Genomic DNA, 18,210 nt, shown 5'->3' on the forward strand with positions numbered 1-18,210 from the left:
ACCTACACCTCAGCTCACAGCAACGCCGGATCCCTAACCCACTCAGCAAGCCCAGGGATCGAACCTGCAACCTCTTGGTTCCTAGTTGGATTCTTTAACCACTGAGCCGCGACGGGAACTCCAAGGTCTATTGTGTTTTTAATGTGGGCATTTATAGCCATAAAATTCTCTTTAACTGTATCCCATTAGTTCTGATGTACTATGCCTTTGTTTTCATTCATCTCAAAGTATCTTCTAATTTTCCTTGTGAATTCCTCCTTGATTCATGGTTATTTAAGAGTGTGTTGTTTAAATTCCACATATTGACATGTTTCCCAAGCTTCTTTCTGTTAATTGATTTCTACTTGTGTTCCACTGTGGTTGGAAAACATACTCTGTATTAACAGTATCCTTTAAAATTTATTGAGGTTTGTTTAATAGCATATCACCTGGTCCATCTTGGAGAATGTACCGTGTGCATTGGAAAAGACGCTGCATTCTGTGGTTCCCGTTTGTAGTGTTCTGTAGATATCCATAGGTCCAGATGGTTTATAGTATTATACATCTCTTCCGTTTCCTCTGATCGTCTGTCTATTTGGTCTCTACATTACTGAAAATAGGATATGGGCATTTCCAAGTACCGAAGAATTGGCTCTTCCTCTGCTCAAGCCTGTGAGTTTTTGCTGCATGTGTTTTGGTGCTCTGGTCTTAGGTGCATATAAGTTCATAATTGTTATATCTTCTGGCAAATTGACACTTTTTCATTATAAAATGACCCCCGTTAATACTAGTAACGTTTTTATTTAAAGTCCCCTTTGTCTGATTTTAGTACAGCACTCCAGGTATCTCATGGTTGCTGGGTGCGTGATATATCTTTTTTCATCCTTTTACTTTCAATGTATATCTTTGAATCTAAAGTATACCTCCTATAGGTAGCATAGAGTTGAATCTTATTTTTTAATCCAGTTTGATACGCTCTCCTTTTCATGGCTGAATCCATTCACATTTACCGAGATTAATACAGTTGGGTTTGCTTGCAGTTTTACTTTTAGTTTTGTCTGCCTCATGGATTTTTTGTTCCTCCAGTTCTCCGTTACTACTTTCTTTTAATTTCAGTGAATGTTTCCTGATACATTTTTTTCAGTTGCTTTAGTTATTTCTGACTGAGCTATTTCCTTAGCCATTGTTCTTATAGTTATATACATCTTATTAGAATAATTTGTTCGTCTTTTATTTATGTGCTTCTGTTGATATCTGTATTGATGTAGAAGTTCTTTGTAAGTTGTGTTAATGTTTCCATTTCTGCTGCTCTGTAATAAACCACTCTAAAACTCAAAAAAAAAAAAAAAAGAGAGATGAAGTGTTACATGTCTACATAGTTCAGGCCAACAGTACAACTAAATACCTTTGTTTTACACAACTGCTTTGTAATTGGGAAGATGCATTTATATTGCATAATTACAATATTGCCTTTAGGGATGATTTTTGTTCTGTTATATGTGTGTATTCAGTTTACTATGGGGGCCACTTGCTTTCTGCCTGAAAAACTTCCTTCATTAGCTTTTACGAAGCAGATACACCAACGAGGAATTCTCTATTCTTGTCTATCTGGAAATGTCATTATTTTGTCTTCCTTAAAAGGATAGTCTTCCTCGATATGAGTCTGTTAATTTTTTCGTCTTCAAATCCTTCGATGACGTCACCGCACTGCTTTCGGTTCCATTATTTCTGAGGACACGTCTCCTCTTAAGCTTCGCTGGGTCCCCTTTTTCTCTTGCTCCTTGAGATTTTCTCCGTCCTTGGCTTTTAGCATTTTGACTGTGATGCCGTCTTCAAATAGTGGCAGTTTTATTTTTTCTTCCTGTATGTATGCCTTTTATTGACTTTTCCTGAGCTACTGAAGTGGCTATAACTTCCAGGAACAGGTCAAATAAGGATGGTGAGTGAACATTGCTGCCTTCTTCTCAATCTTAAGGGAAAATCATTCAGCCTTTCACCATTAATTATGATGTTAGAAATAGTTTCTTTTGGTAGATGGTGTTTATCAAACTGAGAATGTGCCCTTTTATTTCTATTTTTTGAGTTTTGAAAAGATGTTGGATGTAGTCAGATTGTATGCCTCAATTGATACTATTTTTATTATTTACTTATTAATATGGTGCATTACATTGAATGATTTTGAATTCTGAACCAATTTTGCATTCCTAGACTAAATCCCACTGGTCATGGGATATGATTCTTTTCATGTACTATTGGGTTCTCTTTGCTAACATTTTATTTTTTAATTAGGTTCACTCCTCTCTTGATGATCTGTTTTCCCCACTTCTGGAGGCTCACTTTTCCCCATAGTTTATGGTGTTTTGAAATGTCACAACGATCGGCCCAGAAGAGGGTGTTTTCTCCCTGTCTGTCTTGGTGGGCGCTTGGTAAGCGGGTCCTTTTGCTCTGAAGTCTCTCCCACCCTCTAGCCTGAGGAATCAGTGTTTCGCTTATGAGCTTCCTCCTCTTTATATTCTCCGCACTCTCCTTCCAGAATTCCTGTCCGTTGGATAGGTATCCTAGATCATTGTCTTTGACTCTATATATTATTCTGAAACTTAATTTATTTAACTTAAAATTTCTGTTCTTCTTCTTACATTTTGACCCCTCCTTTACTCATTTCTCCCACTGCTCCACCTCTGAAAACCACCAGTCTGCTCTCTGTATCTTTGAGCTTCATTTTTGTGGTTTCGTTTTGTGTTAGATTTCACCTATGAGAGAGAGAAGGCAAAACATATTTGCCTTTCTCTGACTTACTTCACTTAGTAGAAGGCCTTTGAGGTCCATCATGTTCCAAATGACCAGATTTCACTGCTCTTCAGAGTTCAGTAGTATTCTGCTGTGTGTGTGTGTGTGTGTGTGTGTGTGTGTGTGTGTGTATACACACAACTTCTTTATCCACTGATTCATCGATGGATGTACGTCCTTTCCTTATCTTGGTTTGGCTATTGTAAATAATGCCACAATGAACCTGAGTGCACGTGTCTTTCTGGGCTAGTATTTTCTTTTTTCTTTTTTTGATAAATACCCAGAGATGGAATTGCTGGATCACATGGTAGTTCTATTTTTAATTTTTGAGGCGCCTCCACCCCATTTACCACAGTTATTGCACCAATTTACAACCACCAACAGTGCACAAAATCTCCCTTTGCTGCACCTACATCTTCACCAACACTTGCTGCTGCTTCTCTTTTGATCACCGCCATTCTCACAGGCATGAGGTGGTACCTTACTGCGATTTCGATTGCATGTCCCTGAGGATGAGTGACGCTGAGCATCTTTTCAGGTACTTGCTGGTCATCTGTTAGTCTTCTTTGGAAAAATGTCTATTCACATCCTCTGCCCATTTTTAATAGGATTCGGTTCTGCTGTTACTGAGTTGTATGTTTATATGTTTGGCTGTCAGCCCCTTATCAGGTGTGTAACTGACAAATTTTTTCTTCCACTCAGCAGGGTACCTTTTCATTGTGGTGATGATTCCCTTTGCTGCGCAGAAGGCTTTTAGTTTGATGCGGTCCCACTTGCTTGTTTTTGCTTTTGGTGCCAGATTAAACAACCCAACATCAAGATGTATATCAAAGAGTTTACCGCTGATGCTTTCTTCTCGGAGTTTTATGGTTTGGGGTTTACATTCAGTGCATTTTGAGTTAGTGTCTGTGTTTGATGTTAGATAGTGGTCACGTTTTATTCTTTTGCTTGTGGTTGTCCAGTTTTCCCAGCACCATTTATTTTATTCATTTATTTTTTTGCTTTTTGGGGCTGCACCCACAGCATATGGAGGTTCCCAGGCTAGGGGTCCAATCAGAGCTACAGCAGTCAGCCTGCACCACAGCCACAGCAATGCCAGATCTGAGCCACGTCTGTGACCTACACCACAGCTCACAGCGATGCCAGGTGCTTAACCCACTGAGCGAGGCCGGGGATGGAACCTGCAACCTCAGGGTTCCGGGTCAGATTCGTTTCTGCGGTGCCATGATGGGAACTCCCCCCACACCATTTACTCCAGAGACTACCCTTTCCACGTTGTATATTCTTGACTCCTTTGTCACATATGAATTGACCATGAGTATGTGGGCTTATTTCTGGACTCTATTCTGTCCCACAGATCTGTATGTCTGTTTTTATGCCAATGCCATACTATTGTAATTACTACCGCTTTGGAATACAGTTTGAAATCAGGGAGCATGATGCTCTACTAATACGAAAAAGAATTTCCCCATCAGTATTCATGAGGGATACTGGCTTGTGGTTTTCACTTCTGGCACCATCTTTGCTTTGTTATCAGGGGGATTCTATCTTCATAAAATGAATTGGACAGTAGTCCCTCCTCTTCTGTTTTTCGTTTGTTTTGGAAAGATTGTGTGGAATACTACTGATCCTCCTCTAAAAGTTTGGGCAGGATCTTCAGTAAAACCATTTGGGCCTGGAGATTCTTCTTGGGAATTTGTAAATTACAAATTGAATCTCTTAACAGTGATAGGGCTATAAAAATTACCTACTTCATACCGGGTGAATGTAGTCTGTGCTTTTTGAGGAATTGGTTCACTTTATCTAAGTTGTCAAACTTGTGTGTGTAGAATTGACATGTTCCCTGTTTACCCTTCTGGTGTCTACAGTGTTGTGGAGTCAGAAGTTTTGTAGGGTTTTCTTAGTAATTGCCCTAGGTTCCAAGTGCAAATGTGAAGTCTGTCATAATTTACTGACATCAGTGCTTTACTTATTTGACTGAAGTGTTGAAACCTTGCTTCTGTTTAGTTTCTTTCGTCCTCACCATTTAAAACGCACACGTGCCCTTAAGTGTTTCCTTCTCACTCATTGAGCACCACCTTACATGGCAGACATACTGTCCTTTAAGGGTAGGTTTGCTAGCAACAAATTCTGTTTCCTTTCTGAAAATGTCTATTCCTCCTTCATTCCTGAAGTGTATTTTTTGGGTTATGGAATTCACAGCTGACAGTTTTTTAATATTACAAAAATACTATGCCACTTTCTTCTGGTCTCCATGGTTTCTGCTGAGAAATTCACTGCTGTTTAAATTAGTGTTCCCTCTATAAAGATGATGCCATGTATCTTCTTTCAGAGTATTTTTTGTCTTTAGTTTTCAGATGTTTATAATTGGTCCCAGCATAGATTTATTTTAATAGATTTGGTTTTGTGCTCCTTATTCACTCAGCTTCTTGAATTTGTAGGGCTGTAATCTTCCCTGAATTGGAGAGTTTTCAGCCATTATTTCTTCGAATACAATTTTTATTTCACTCCCACCTCTCCTTTGGAATTCCAGTGATACAAACATTAGCTCTTTTCACATGGCCAAACAGATCACTGAAACACTGTTCATTTTTTATTTTCTATCATTTTGTCGTTCAGATTGAGTCAATTCTATTGACTAGACATAAGTTCACTGATTCTATCCTCTACAACTGAGTCCATCCAACTATTATATTTTATTTATTGTATTATTATTTTCAATTATTATATTTCTCAGTTCCACAATTTCCATTTTTAAATAACTTCTATTTTTTTCACTTGTGTTGAGAAAATTTGTCATTGCTTATTAAAGTATTTTTATGATGACTTCTTTAAAATCCTTGTCAAATAATTCCAACGTTTTACTTACTTTGGTTTTGGCATCTCTTGAATATCTTTTTTCATTTATATTGTGACTTTCCTGATTTTTGTCATGACAAGTGCCTTTCACTTGTACATTGGAAATTTTAGAGATTATGAGATTCTGGATCCAATTTAATATTTGGCTTTGTTTTTTTTGTTGTGGTGGTGGTGGCTTTTTTCTTATTTTGGTTTTTGGTTTGTTTCTTGTTTGTTTTAGTAGACAGTTTCTCTGCAGAAGTGTAGCCACAAGGCTGGATGAGCATGCATGTTCATTGTCTCCATATGCCCCCCCAGCAATCTTGCTTCAGAAAACGTAGAGCACAGCCTTACACTACTTCACTGTAGGTACATGTATGGAAATTTAGCTCCCCTTTTGGCCCACTGACATCTTCCCAATGAAAGTAGTGGCACCAACTCACACTCCTTATTGCCTCTGAATAGGGTATAAGATCAGCTCCCCAGTGGATCCCACTGCCAGGTGGGATAATTAGCTTCCCATTGGGTCCCTGACACCAAAGAGAGGAGGTCATTAAGCAGAGTGCCACATACCCTCCTGTCCCACCATCTCATTCAACAGTAGTATTTAGGTGATAGTTTAATGCTCAACTCTTAATAACTGATGAAATAATTTAATTGGTGAAAATTAAAGATATAAAAGTCCTGATATAAAAAACTTGAACAAAACTGCTATTTTACTGTTGACTTGTCTATTATTGCTGAATTATCTATTTCCCTCATTAGTTCTGTCAGTTTTGCTTCATGTATTTTGGGACTCTGTTATTGTGTATATAATTTTTATCTCTTTATAACTTTTAGGTTTTTTCTTATATTTTTTACTTTTTCCTGATGATTTTACAATTTTATTATTATAAATGTCTGTCATTGTCTCCAGAAATACAGTTTAAGGTCTGTTCTGTCTGATATTCAGTATAGCCATTCCAGCCTTCTTGGGTTTCATGTTTGCATATCATCATTTTTCATCCTTCTTCTTTGAACCTGTTTGTGTCTTTGAACATATAACATACATATAATAGGCAGCATATACTTGATTCCTGTTCTAGGCAGGCTGGTAGTCTCTACTTCTTTATTGAATGTTTAATTATTTTAATGTAATTATTTATATGGTAGGATTTACACCTTTCATTTGCTATTCATTTTCTATGTCTTGTGTCTCTTCTCATTTTGTTCTCTTCCTCCTTTACTGAATTATGTTCTGTTAATAGATAAGTTTATTTTACCATTCTGATTCCTTTGTTAGTTTCATTTTCCTATTTATAAAGTTATTTTCTTAGTAGTATACTCTGGAGGTTACAATAAGCATCTTAACTGAACACATTGTGCTTCAGGTTAATGTTAAATATCTCTTCAAAGATTTTTTTTCCCCATTTCTTTCTGGAGACTTTAATTATGCACATGTTGTCACTCAACAGAATGAATCATCTTTATGGATCTGTCTTCAAGTTCATTGATTCTTTCTCTTGCCAGCTCAAATCTGTTGTTTAGCCCTGCTTGTTTCTAAGTTGTGCTTTCAACTCTAGAATTTCTATTAGATTTATCATATAATTCTTATCTCTTTATTGATGTTATCCATTTATGAATCATCGGCATACTTTCCCTTCACTCATTTACTGTTTTTTTTTCTTTGAATAGATTTATGAAAGCTGCTTTGAAGTCTTAGCCTACTGCGGTGCCCTCAGAGATCAATTCTATTGATTACTTTTTATTCATGTTTAAGGGTTACCGCCTTGTTTCTTGTATGTCCTGAAATTCTTGGTTAAAAACTGATCATTTTATATAATATAGGAATTCTGAGTCCTTATTCTTCCCTCTTACCAGGGGTGATTGTTGTTTTTGCTAGATTTTTTTTTTTTTTGGTTGTTGTTGGACTTGTTTATGCCTTGCCGGCACTGATTCTATAGTCTGTGTCATGCAGTGTGTGACCACTGATGTCTCTGCTCAGTTTTTCATTTCTGATTTTTGTTTGTGTCACCTCGTAGATCAGCATAACCTAGTGGTGAGGCTGCCTGGTCAGTTTTGTTTAAACATCTTGAGCCAATGAGGCTTCAACCATTTGCTGAGGTGATCTGTGTATGAGTTTAGATATTCCTTCCAGTTGCAAGCATTTTGCAAGTATTTCCTGGCTTTTGCTTTCTGCTTACACAGGGTCTCATGGTCAGCCCAGGATATGTAAATAACAAGGGTCTTCTCTGGTCTCTCTTGAGAGGAGGTACAGTCTCTCAAATCTCAAGAATCCCTTTTAAGCTTTTTGCTTGTCCCAAACAACACTGCAGTCTTCAGTAGCTGCAGTGCTGACCTTCCCCAGTTACTTGCCACTGAGATCACTGTTATTTGACAGTTGCGGGGTGTTTTCCATGGAGCTCCACATCAGATTATCCTTCTTTGTTGGCACTGAGCCAGAAAATTCTTAGAGCTGCTGTGCCACTGAGCTCGGATGGGGGGGGGGGGATGCAAGGAGCCCCAAGTTAAATTGCCAGAGGCTCTGCTATTTACCAGGTTTAGTAGTTTTTCTTGAATAGACACCATTCAATTTGTTATATGGCTCTAGTTAACGTCTGGAATTTTTAAAGAATTGTTTTAAACAATATGGTCCAGTTTTACAGTTGCTTTCTAGGGAGCAGTTCTGTCAAGGTCCTCATTCCACCAGTCCAGAGGCATCTTCCAACTTGCTGATTTAACTCTACTTTTTGTGTATGCAGAACATTCATATACTTCCAAAGTCAAAACCACATAAAAAGGTCTTCTGAGCAAAATGTCCTTTCTTCCCATATCCCTCCCATCCTAATTCTCCCCACCCCTTTTTGGTAACCAATTTCAGTGTTTTCTGGTTATTATTAGTGTGTGAGTGTGTGTATGTGTGGTATCAAACATGTGGGATTATTTTCTCATGTCAACTTCTTTATTACAAAAATGTAGTATTCTGTAGATGCTCGTTTGTACTTTGCATTTGTCACCTAGCCATCATTCAATAGCCATTCATCGAGAGCATTCTCAGTCTTAGAGTTGCATGGTGTTCTTTGGTGCGTATGTCCTACAGTCTTTTCAACCAGTCTCTTATACTTAATGTGTAGGTGGTCTCTGATGGCAGCTGTGCTCACCATTCTGTGGTCACTCCTTTGGTCAGTCTCTAATATTTTGTAATTGCAAGTAATGCTGCACTGAATGATTTTCTGCATGATTTTGCATATTTTTAGAGGTGCATCCTTAAGGTACCTTCCTAGAAGTGGGATTTCCAGGTTGAAATATAAACATTTAGTTTTGTTGAATATTGCCAAATTCCCCTCTACAAGGGACAGTGCCATATGAATTCACATAAGCAGTATGAGACTATTTCCACACAGTCTCACCAAAGGAGAATGTTATCAAGATTTTGCAATTGTTTTTGTTGATGTGATAGGCATATACTATTTCCTGAGATGTCTGTTTATATCTTTTGCTTATTTTTCTTTAATCATCTTGGTCCTTTACTCCCTCAGTTTTTAAAAGTTTTGTGTACATCACAGCCATTAGACTTCTGTTGCAAAGATTTCCTTCCATTTTGTCATTGTCTTTTGATTAAGGTGTGTTTTCTAAGCTAGAGGTTTAATAAATCTGTCAACAAATTTATCTTTTCTTGTTACATCTAGATTTTTAGCCATAGTCGTGAAACCTTCTTCCTATGCTTAGTTTACAGAGGAATTCACTCCTGTTTTCTCCTAGTATTTGTGTAGTTTTACCAAGGAAGTGTCCATCCATTTGTAGTTGCAGAAGAATTTAGTTAGGAATGACTTTTGGAGGCAATCATAGGTTTCTTCTCAAATCTATTGATATGGAGAAATACTTGGGATTTTGGTATCAGCATTCATAAATAATATTGGCCAGTCTGTGTTCTACTATTATCAAGATTATATATCAATGTTATATTTGCTTCTAAGGTGTATTTGGAAGATTTCCTTTATTTCCTGTGCTCTGAAACAATATATGGAAAATCAGGACCCTCTGTTCTCTAAAAACGTTTTGGTAGAATTCTCCTGTGAAAGCTATTGAATATCACACATTCTTTTAGGGTAGTTCCTTGATAATTTTTCTATTTATTTTTTGGAAGTTAGGTGTTAGTTTTCTATTTCTACTGAGATCAATTTTAGATAAATTGTATTGTGCAATGAAATTATCCATGTCATCTAGGTTTTACAAATAAGTGTACCAAGTAGTTAGCATATTATGATTTTAAAATTTTCTCCGCAACAGTGGTTACTTTCCCCTTACATCTTCTTCATATTTGTGCTTTCTCTCTTTTCTCCTTAATTAATTGTTAGTTTGTCAACTTTTATATTTAAACCAGGATTTTTATATTATTAATTTGGTTAACTATTTTACTCTTTTTCAGCCTCATTAATTTCTGCTTTTGTCTTTGTCCTAGTTATTTTCTTCTTTGTGCTTTCTTTCGATTTACTGTAGGTTCTTTTTTAGCTCTTCAAATTGATAATTTCTGTATTTTTATTGATCTCTGTATTTAGATTTCTAAATGTGTGCTCAAGATGGAATATTCTCTATTGCCATGGTGTTGTTTTCATAAGTCAGGTCTTATGAATTATGTTCTTCAGATTTTTTATATCCTTGTTTTATTTGTCTATTTGGTCCATCATATGAAAGTAGAATGCAGTTCTCACATTATTAATGTATTTATATTTTTCCCTGAATATCTAATAGTTTCTTATACAGGTGGTATTTATTGCATAGTTATTCATAACTGTTGTAACTTCACTATGAAATGTGGCTTTTGGCATTATAAAATATCTTTGTCTTTTTTTTTTTTTTTTTTTTTAGGCTGCACTTGTGGCATATGGAAGTTCCCAGGCTAGGGGTCAAATTGGAGCTGCAGCTGCTGGCCACAGCCACAGCAATGTGGGATCTGAGCCACATCTGCAACCTACACCACAGCTCATGGCAACGCAGGATCCCTGACCCACTGAATGAGGCCAGGGATCGAAGGCGCATCCTCATGGATACTAGTCAGATTAGTTTCTGCTGTGCAGCAATGGGAACTCCTGTTTTTTCCAATCTAACATATAGTTATATATACACTTTCTCATTACTTCATCCTTTTCCTCCCAGATTTGTATTCTTCCCATTTTTCCAGGACATATGATGTTCCTATATTATTATTCAGTCATGATTCTATCCGGATCTTCATCTAATTCTGTAACTAAGAATACGGAGTGTTTACCATCAGTTCTTTTGCCAGTTTTTCCAGTCTTCTCATGGTTGGGGTGAAGCTCATCCTCTAGCAAGTTGCTCAGCAAGGGCTCATGTGTACAACACTTGCTCCACATGTAAAACTTCTTTCCTGTCATCTTGATACATGAAGTCCAGCCTGACTGGACATAAAATTCTTGGTTTGCACTTCCTCAAGTTTCTTAAAAATTGTGCTTGTCTTTTTCTCACTTTGTATATTGTTTTTGATAAGTCTACTGCCAGTGCGATGTTTTTTTTTTTTTTCCTTTCTTTTGCCTTTTTGCCTTTCTTGGGCCCCTCCCATGGCATATGGAGGTTCCCAGGCTAGGGGTCGAATCGGAGCTGTAGCCGCCAGCCTATGCCAGAGCCACAGCAACGTGGGATCCGAGCCATGTCTGCAACCCACACCACAGCCACAGCAACGCCGGATCGTTAACCCACTGAGCAAGGCCAGGGATCGAACCCGCAACCTCATGGTTCTTAGTTGGATTCGTTAACCACTGCGCCACAACGGGAACTCTGCCAGTGTGATTTCCTTGCCTTTTAAGTTATGTCATTTTTTTGCTTAGAGGCTGTTAGGATTTCTTCTCTATTTTTAAAGCCTAATAGTTTTACTAGGAAATGTTTCAGAGTTTATTGTTCCAGATCAATTTCCTTAGTACCCATGTGGGTCCCTTCACTGTGTTAGATTTTACTGTATTTATAGAATTTTTAGCAAATGGCTTTAAATATTATTTCTATTGTCTTTTCTTTTCTTTCTTCTTCAGAGACTTTAGTTACATGCACATCTGACCTCTTTTGCCAATCTTCACTTCACCCATGTCACTCTGACTAGTTACTTCTCTCACTTTGATTATCTTAGCTGTTTCCATGCTCTTCTTCTATTTCTGTTTGTAGTCCAGACACTACTTGTCATTTCCTGTTTTTATTTATTTTTATCCATCGCTAAGTGATTTATTACTGATTCAAGGTATGTGCCCACATCCCAAATGTCGAGACTATTTTATCCAGTTGGGAATATTGTTTGTAGTCTCCTTCAGCTTTATGGATAGAATTCAGAGGAGAATTTTATTAGCAGAAAAGGTTTTATTCTCAATTCTCGGATCTTTCCCCTCGCAGGAGCATTCCACGGATGCAGTCTGCGTACTTACATTCCCATGTACTTAAGTCCAAAGTTCCTAGTACAAAAATGCCCTCTTCTGCCACGCTTGTCCTCTTTTAGGCAGTTTCATTTCTAGATACTGCTGTTGTGAGATATGTGTGTCAGACAACTGGCATGTCTTGTTTTTCTTTAATTCCTGCAGGATTCTTTCACTTCCTCCTATTTCCTTCCTTCACTGCCACACCACTTCTCAATATATCTGAGCCTGTTCAAGTGATTCCAAGAAGTGACGGGCGCTTTTAACCAGTCACGTCAGAGTCCTTCCTTGTTGCTACGTAAGAACTGCCTATTTCTGTCTAGCATTCCCCACTTTGATGCTTAATGCTAGACTTCCTTTTTCTGGGGATATTTCTCTCTGTGCTTCTTTTAAGTCTTATGTGGCCCCTATTTTTTTTTAATTGGGTGAAATCTACATGACAATCATTTTAAAGTCAAACAATTCAGTGCCATTTAATGCGTAATGTTGTCTTTGTTGCTTGCATATCTAATAACTTATTGTCAAATCCAAGGTCATAAAGATTTACCTTCAAGAAATCTGTGGCTTTAGCTCTTATATTTAGGTTGCTGATCCACTTTGAGATAATTTTTTTACAGTGTGGGGTCTGTGTCCAACTTTGTTCTTTTTCCTGTGTCTAGCTGTCCAGTTGTCCCAGCACCATTTGTTGAAGAGCCTGTTTTTTTCCACTGACTGGTCTTGGGATGCTTTATTGAAAATCAATTGACTGTATGCATGAGGGCTTATCTCCGTGTGCTCTGTTCTATTCTGTTGGTCTCAACGTCTGCCCTTATGCCAGTACCACATTATTTTGACTAATACAGCTCTGTGTAAGTCTTGAAATTGGGAAATCTGACTCTTAGAACTGTGCTCTTTTTCATAATGATTTTAGCTCTTCAAGGTGCCTTGCAACTCCATAAACATTTTAGGATCCATTTTTCCATTTCTGCAAAAGAAAACCATTAGAATTTTGACAGGGGTTGCATTCAGGCTGTGGATCACTGGGTAGTTAAGTCTTACAATCCATGAACATGGGACGTTGTCCTATTTATTTAGGGCTTTAATTTCTATCAGTCTTGTAGTGTTTAGCATAGAAGTCTTTCACCTCTTTGGTTAAATTTATCCCAACGTACTTTACCCTTCTTGATGGCCATTGCAAATGGAATTGTTTGAATATTTCTTTCTCAGATTGTTCATTGCTGGTATATAGGAAATGGTTTTTGTGTATTGACCACATGTCTTCCAACTTTGCTGAATTTATTAGCTCTAATAGGTTGTGTGTGTGTATTCTTTGGGATTTTCTATATAGGATCAAATCATCTGTGGATAAAAATAATTTTACTTCTTTTCCGATGTGGGTGCTTTTTAAAAATTTCTTTGTCTAATTGTCATGGCTAAAACTTCCTGTACATTGTTGAAAAGCAGTGGTAAAAATGGGCATCTTTAATCTGTTACTGGTTTTAGAGGAGAAGTCTTCACCATTATGATGTTAGTTATGGGTTTTTGGGTAAAAGTTCATTATCAATTGAGGAAGTTTCCTTCTTTTCCTAATTTTGTTACAATTTTATCTCAAAAAAGTTGTTGAATTTTGTCAGATGCTTCTTCTGTGTCAATTGGGATAATTCTATTACTACGATGTATTACATCGATTTTTCTCACGTTAAACCACCCTTCTATTCCTGAGATAAATCCCACTTGTTCACTGTATATGATTCTTTTAATATGCTGCTGGAGTTTGGCTTACTAGGGTTTTCTTTTTTTTCCATCTATAATAGATATTTGTATCTAGTTTTCTTCTCTTGTGATATATTTGTCTGGTTTTGGTAGGTATCAGAGTAGTACCTCACAGAATATGTTGCAGTGTTCCCTCCCTTCTGTTTTAGTCATTGCTGTTGTCGTAAAGCGTTTGAGAAGGACTTGTGTTAATTTTTCTTTACATGTATAGCCTCATTCACCAGTGAAGCCATCAGGTCCTGGACCTCTCTTCACTATGAGATCTTTGATAACTGATTCATATTTTCTTATTTGTTAGAAGTCTGTTCAGAATTTATATTTCTTCTTGAGTCAGTTTTTGTAGCTCATGTGCTGCTAAGAATTTGTCCACTTCATCTTGGCTATCTAATTTGTTGGAGTAGTTGTTTATAGACTTCTTATAATTCTTTTTATTTCTGTAAGGCCAATTATAATGTCCCCATTTTCATTTATGCTTTTATTTGCATCTTCTCTAGTTTTTTCTTAGTCATTCTAGCTAAGGGTTGGTCAACTTTGTTGATCTTTTCAAGAAATAACCAACTTTTGGTTGATTGTTCGGTTCATTTCTCCACTCTGATATTTATTTTCTTTTTTCTGCTAACTTTGGGTTTAGTTCACTTTTCCATTTATAGTTCCTTTGACTGTAAAGTTGAGTTATTTAAGAGCCCTCTTTCTCTCTCTCTCTCTCTTTCTTTCTCCAACAAGGGGCCTCACATACTTATTTCTGGGGCTGAGGCAAAGCGCTGTGCATAAACACCAGTACATAGAGAACCCCTTTCCCAGTATATCCGTCTGTGGCTGTGATGTTTTCAGAGTGCTATGGTAAGATGCAAGTGACTGACACAGCATAAATATATGTGCCACGTCATGTGCAGGGCGCCTTATAGACCCAGCTTGCTTCTTCTTCAATGTCTTCTATTTGGCATTGCACCTGATTTTATTACCAGTTTTCATTCAAATCCGTTGGAATGGGATGATTTTGCTTTTGCTTCTTGGCCAGGAATTGCTTGATCCTGAAGGTCTTGTGAGAAGACATGACAAGGAACTAATTCAACTGCACATAGGGTGGTGGTGAAGAAAAGCAAGGCTCTTATTTATGTAGGAACTTATCACTATATTTTTTCTCTTTGAGCACTGCTTTCATTGCATCCCATATGTTTTGGTATGTTGTTTTCATTTTTGTTTGTCTCAAACTATTTCCTGGTTCCTCTTGTGATATCTTCTTTAATCCATTTGATTTTAAAGAATGTGTTATTTCATTTCCACATATTTGTTAATTTTCTAGCTTTCCTTCTGTTACTGCTTTTTAGCCTCATTCCATTTTGGTTAGAGAAGATACTAAGTAAGATTTTAATTTTTAAAAATTTCCTGAGACTGCTTGGGGCCTAACATGTGATCTATCCTGGAGAATATTCCAAGTGCACTTGAGAAGAATGTATTCTTCTGTTGTTAGGTGGAATGTTCTACATGTTTATTGGGTCTAGTTGGTTTATAGCATTGCTTAAGTGTTCTGTTTCCTTGTGGATCTTCTGTCTGGTTGTTTTATACATTGTTGAGTGTTGGTTGTTGAAGTCTCCATTATTGTAGAACTGTCTATTTCTCCCCTGAAATCTGTTAAAGTTTCCTTCATGTATCTTGGGGCTCTGTTGTTTGATGTGTACATGCTTATAATTGTTACATCCCGATGAACTTTCTCCTCAATATAAAAAGTTAGCTCCTATTTAGTTATATCTGCCTCGTGTTGCTATTGTCACAAATTACATCTTTATACATTATGTATTCAATAATATAGATGTTCAGTTATTGCTCTATGCATTTGTCTTTTAAGACAGGCAGGATATAAAGAGTAATTACAAGCTAAAATTATGATAATACTGGCTTTTATGTTTACCTATGTGGTTACCTTTTCGGGAATTCTTTACTTCTTTGTAAGGGTTTGGGCTACTTTCTAGCATCCTTTCATCTCAGCCTAAAGGACTCTTGTTACACTTTTTGTAGGGCAAACTGACTAGCAAGGAACTCCCTTATCAAATGTTTATCTGAGAACATCTAAATTTCTCCTTCACTATTGAAAGACACTTTTGGTAGATATAAAAGTCTTAATTCAATTTCATTTTTTGTTTTCTTCTTTTAACACTTTAAAATTTTTATCCTGCTCCCTTCTGGCCTCCATGCCTTCTAGTGAGAAATTTGATGTTAATCTTATTGACTCTCCCTGTATGTGTTTAGTCCATTTTCTCATTCCTTTCATCATACTATCTTTATCTTTCAGCAATTTGATTATGATTTGCTTCTTGGAATTCAATGAGCTTCTGGGAGGTTTAGAGTCACATCTTCCATTAAACTTGAGTTGTCAGTTATTATTTCTTTAAATACTCCCTCTTCCTTTCTCGCCTCTCCTGGGATTCCCACTATGGGTTTGGTGATATGCCACAGGTCCCAGAGGGTCTATTCATTTTAACTTCACCCGCTTTTCTTTTTGCTCCTCAGAGTGGATAATTTAGATTGACCTAGCTTCAAGTTCACTGATTTTATTTTCTTCAGTTCAGATATGCTAGGCAAACACTCTAGTGAGTTCTTCATATCAATCATTATAATTTTCAGTTCCAGAATTTAATTCCTTTTTATAACTTCCTCTTTACTGATATTCTCCATCCATTCACACATCATTCTCATGGTTACCTTTAGTCATCTATAATTTCCTCTGCTTCCTTATATTTAAGTTGATTTAAACTCTTTCTCTAGTAAGTTCAATGTACTTCCTCAGAGACAGCTGATGTCTAGTTCTCCTGTGAATGGGCCATACTTTCCTGCTTCTTTACATACTTCATGACTTTTTGGTTGAAAACTGGCTATTTTGAATATGATATATATAACTCTAGACAGCAGAGTCTTTTCCCTGCTCGGGATATTTCTTTTCTTGCTGTGAGCTGTAGCTCTTATGTCACCATTCCTCTTTTGTCAGCTGGAGTTTTGACAGACTTTCTCAAGTGCCAGGAGGAAGGAAAAAAGTAAAAGAACCCTCCCAGCCTTTGCAGTTTAGCTCTGTGTGGGGGCAGTCCTTTAGGATCTGGCCAGGCTGTTTACAGCTCTGCCTTAGCCATCGCCTCCCAGCGATCAGCCATTGGTGAGAGCTTCATGTGTTCTTAGGATGGTTCTGAGCATGCATCCTGCCATGGGCATGCTCTTGGCTTTCTCAATTCTTCAGTATACACAGGTGTTTGAAAATGGCCTGACTTCCCCAAAGAAACTTTCCCCCCATTCTCCCAACTCTGACTGCTGTCAGTGCTCTCATCTAGGCCTTTACTGCAATCTTTTCCCCGCGTGGCTGGGACTTGTTTGACTCTCATACAGCGCTTACGAGGAATGTCCACCATTTTTCACGAGTAAGTTCTGTTGTAGAGGAAACAAAGGCTGTCCCCTCCAGGCCATCCCCAGACAACCCAGAACAGACCCAATTTCTCAAGATCTGCTCTGCCCCCTCCAGAACCCAGCATCAGGGACCCACGCTGGGAATATGGGCAGCCATCTTCAAGATGGCGAGCGAGTGACGGACAGCAGTGTTGTAAAGACAAGTAAAAATGCCACCGAGCTTTCCTGCCATATTTTTTTTAAACTTCCCATTACTTGATTGGATATTCACTTGCATGCTGTAAACCTTTCACAGAGAGTCAAAGGCTCTGGCAAAGTCAATTCTGACACACTTTCCTTGACTTCTGTGTTTCCGTGGAGGGAAGTCTCTGCAGAGGGACCTGTGCCTCCGTCTTTGCCGAGGTCACGCACATTCTTAACGCATCTGGACAGGGTGTTTTAAGCCTCATCTCGACACATCCTCTAGAGGCTCGTGGGGGTGGGCAGGTGGCTGCAGTGCTGTTGGAGTTCGGTTCATTTCTCTGGTCATGGGGAACATGAAGGCCACAGTGCTCCATCTCCTAGGGCTGCCGAGGGCATGGGCCGCGTACACTCCTCTGTGCACTCCTGTTGGCTTTCTGCTTGGAGGAGGAGGAGGAGGGATCTATGAAACCAGGGAGAGGGGAGCAGCAGGCCACTGCTCTCCTAACTGGCCGGAAGCCTTTTTAAAATCGTGCTTTTTTCTCAGTGCCTGTGTCCAACCCATCGCAGGCCCTGCCGGCTTCCCACACGGTGCCCAGTGCCTGCCCTCCATCCCACCACATCTGGTCAGAGCTGCTTCCATTTCTCTCTGCTGCCACCCCCACTGATGCGTCTTCACTGCTGCCTCCTCTGCTCTGCTCTGTGCACAGCAGCCCAAGGGAGCTCCGTCAAGGGTGCCTTGCTGCTCGGCCGACTGCACCACATGGGCCAGCCTGCTGGGTCCAGAGCCACCTCGGGAGCCCCCATGCAGGTCGCCTACTGAGGACGGGCTCTACGTGGGCAGCTGGTAAGCTGCACAGAACACTCCTCGGAGTTGCTCCACCAGCTG

At 38.4% G+C, this 18,210-nt stretch overlaps 1 protein-coding gene and 1 long non-coding RNA gene across 3 annotated transcripts in view; one reads left to right on the top strand and one right to left on the bottom strand.

Annotated features, from left to right (window-relative positions):
• The window catches only part of KCNQ1 (potassium voltage-gated channel subfamily Q member 1), a 313,789-nt gene that overhangs the window by 120,689 nt on the left and 174,890 nt on the right, over window positions 1–18,210 (top strand).
• LOC110259223 (uncharacterized) overlaps window positions 14,349–18,210 on the bottom strand; it is a 49,495-nt gene continuing 45,633 nt past the window's right edge. The window contains exon 3 of the long non-coding RNA XR_014836695.1: window positions 14,349–17,758. This is a non-coding gene — a long non-coding RNA (uncharacterized LOC110259223). The remainder of the gene's footprint in view (window positions 17,759–18,210) is intronic.

This window comes from Sus scrofa, chromosome 2, assembly GCF_054392235.1.
Source record: "Sus scrofa isolate SSC_HxYL_T2T_F1_AM1 chromosome 2, Sscrofa_HxYL_maternal_Yorkshire_Landrace_v2.0, whole genome shotgun sequence".
In the NCBI taxonomy this organism is placed as follows: Eukaryota; Metazoa; Chordata; class Mammalia; order Artiodactyla; family Suidae; genus Sus; species Sus scrofa.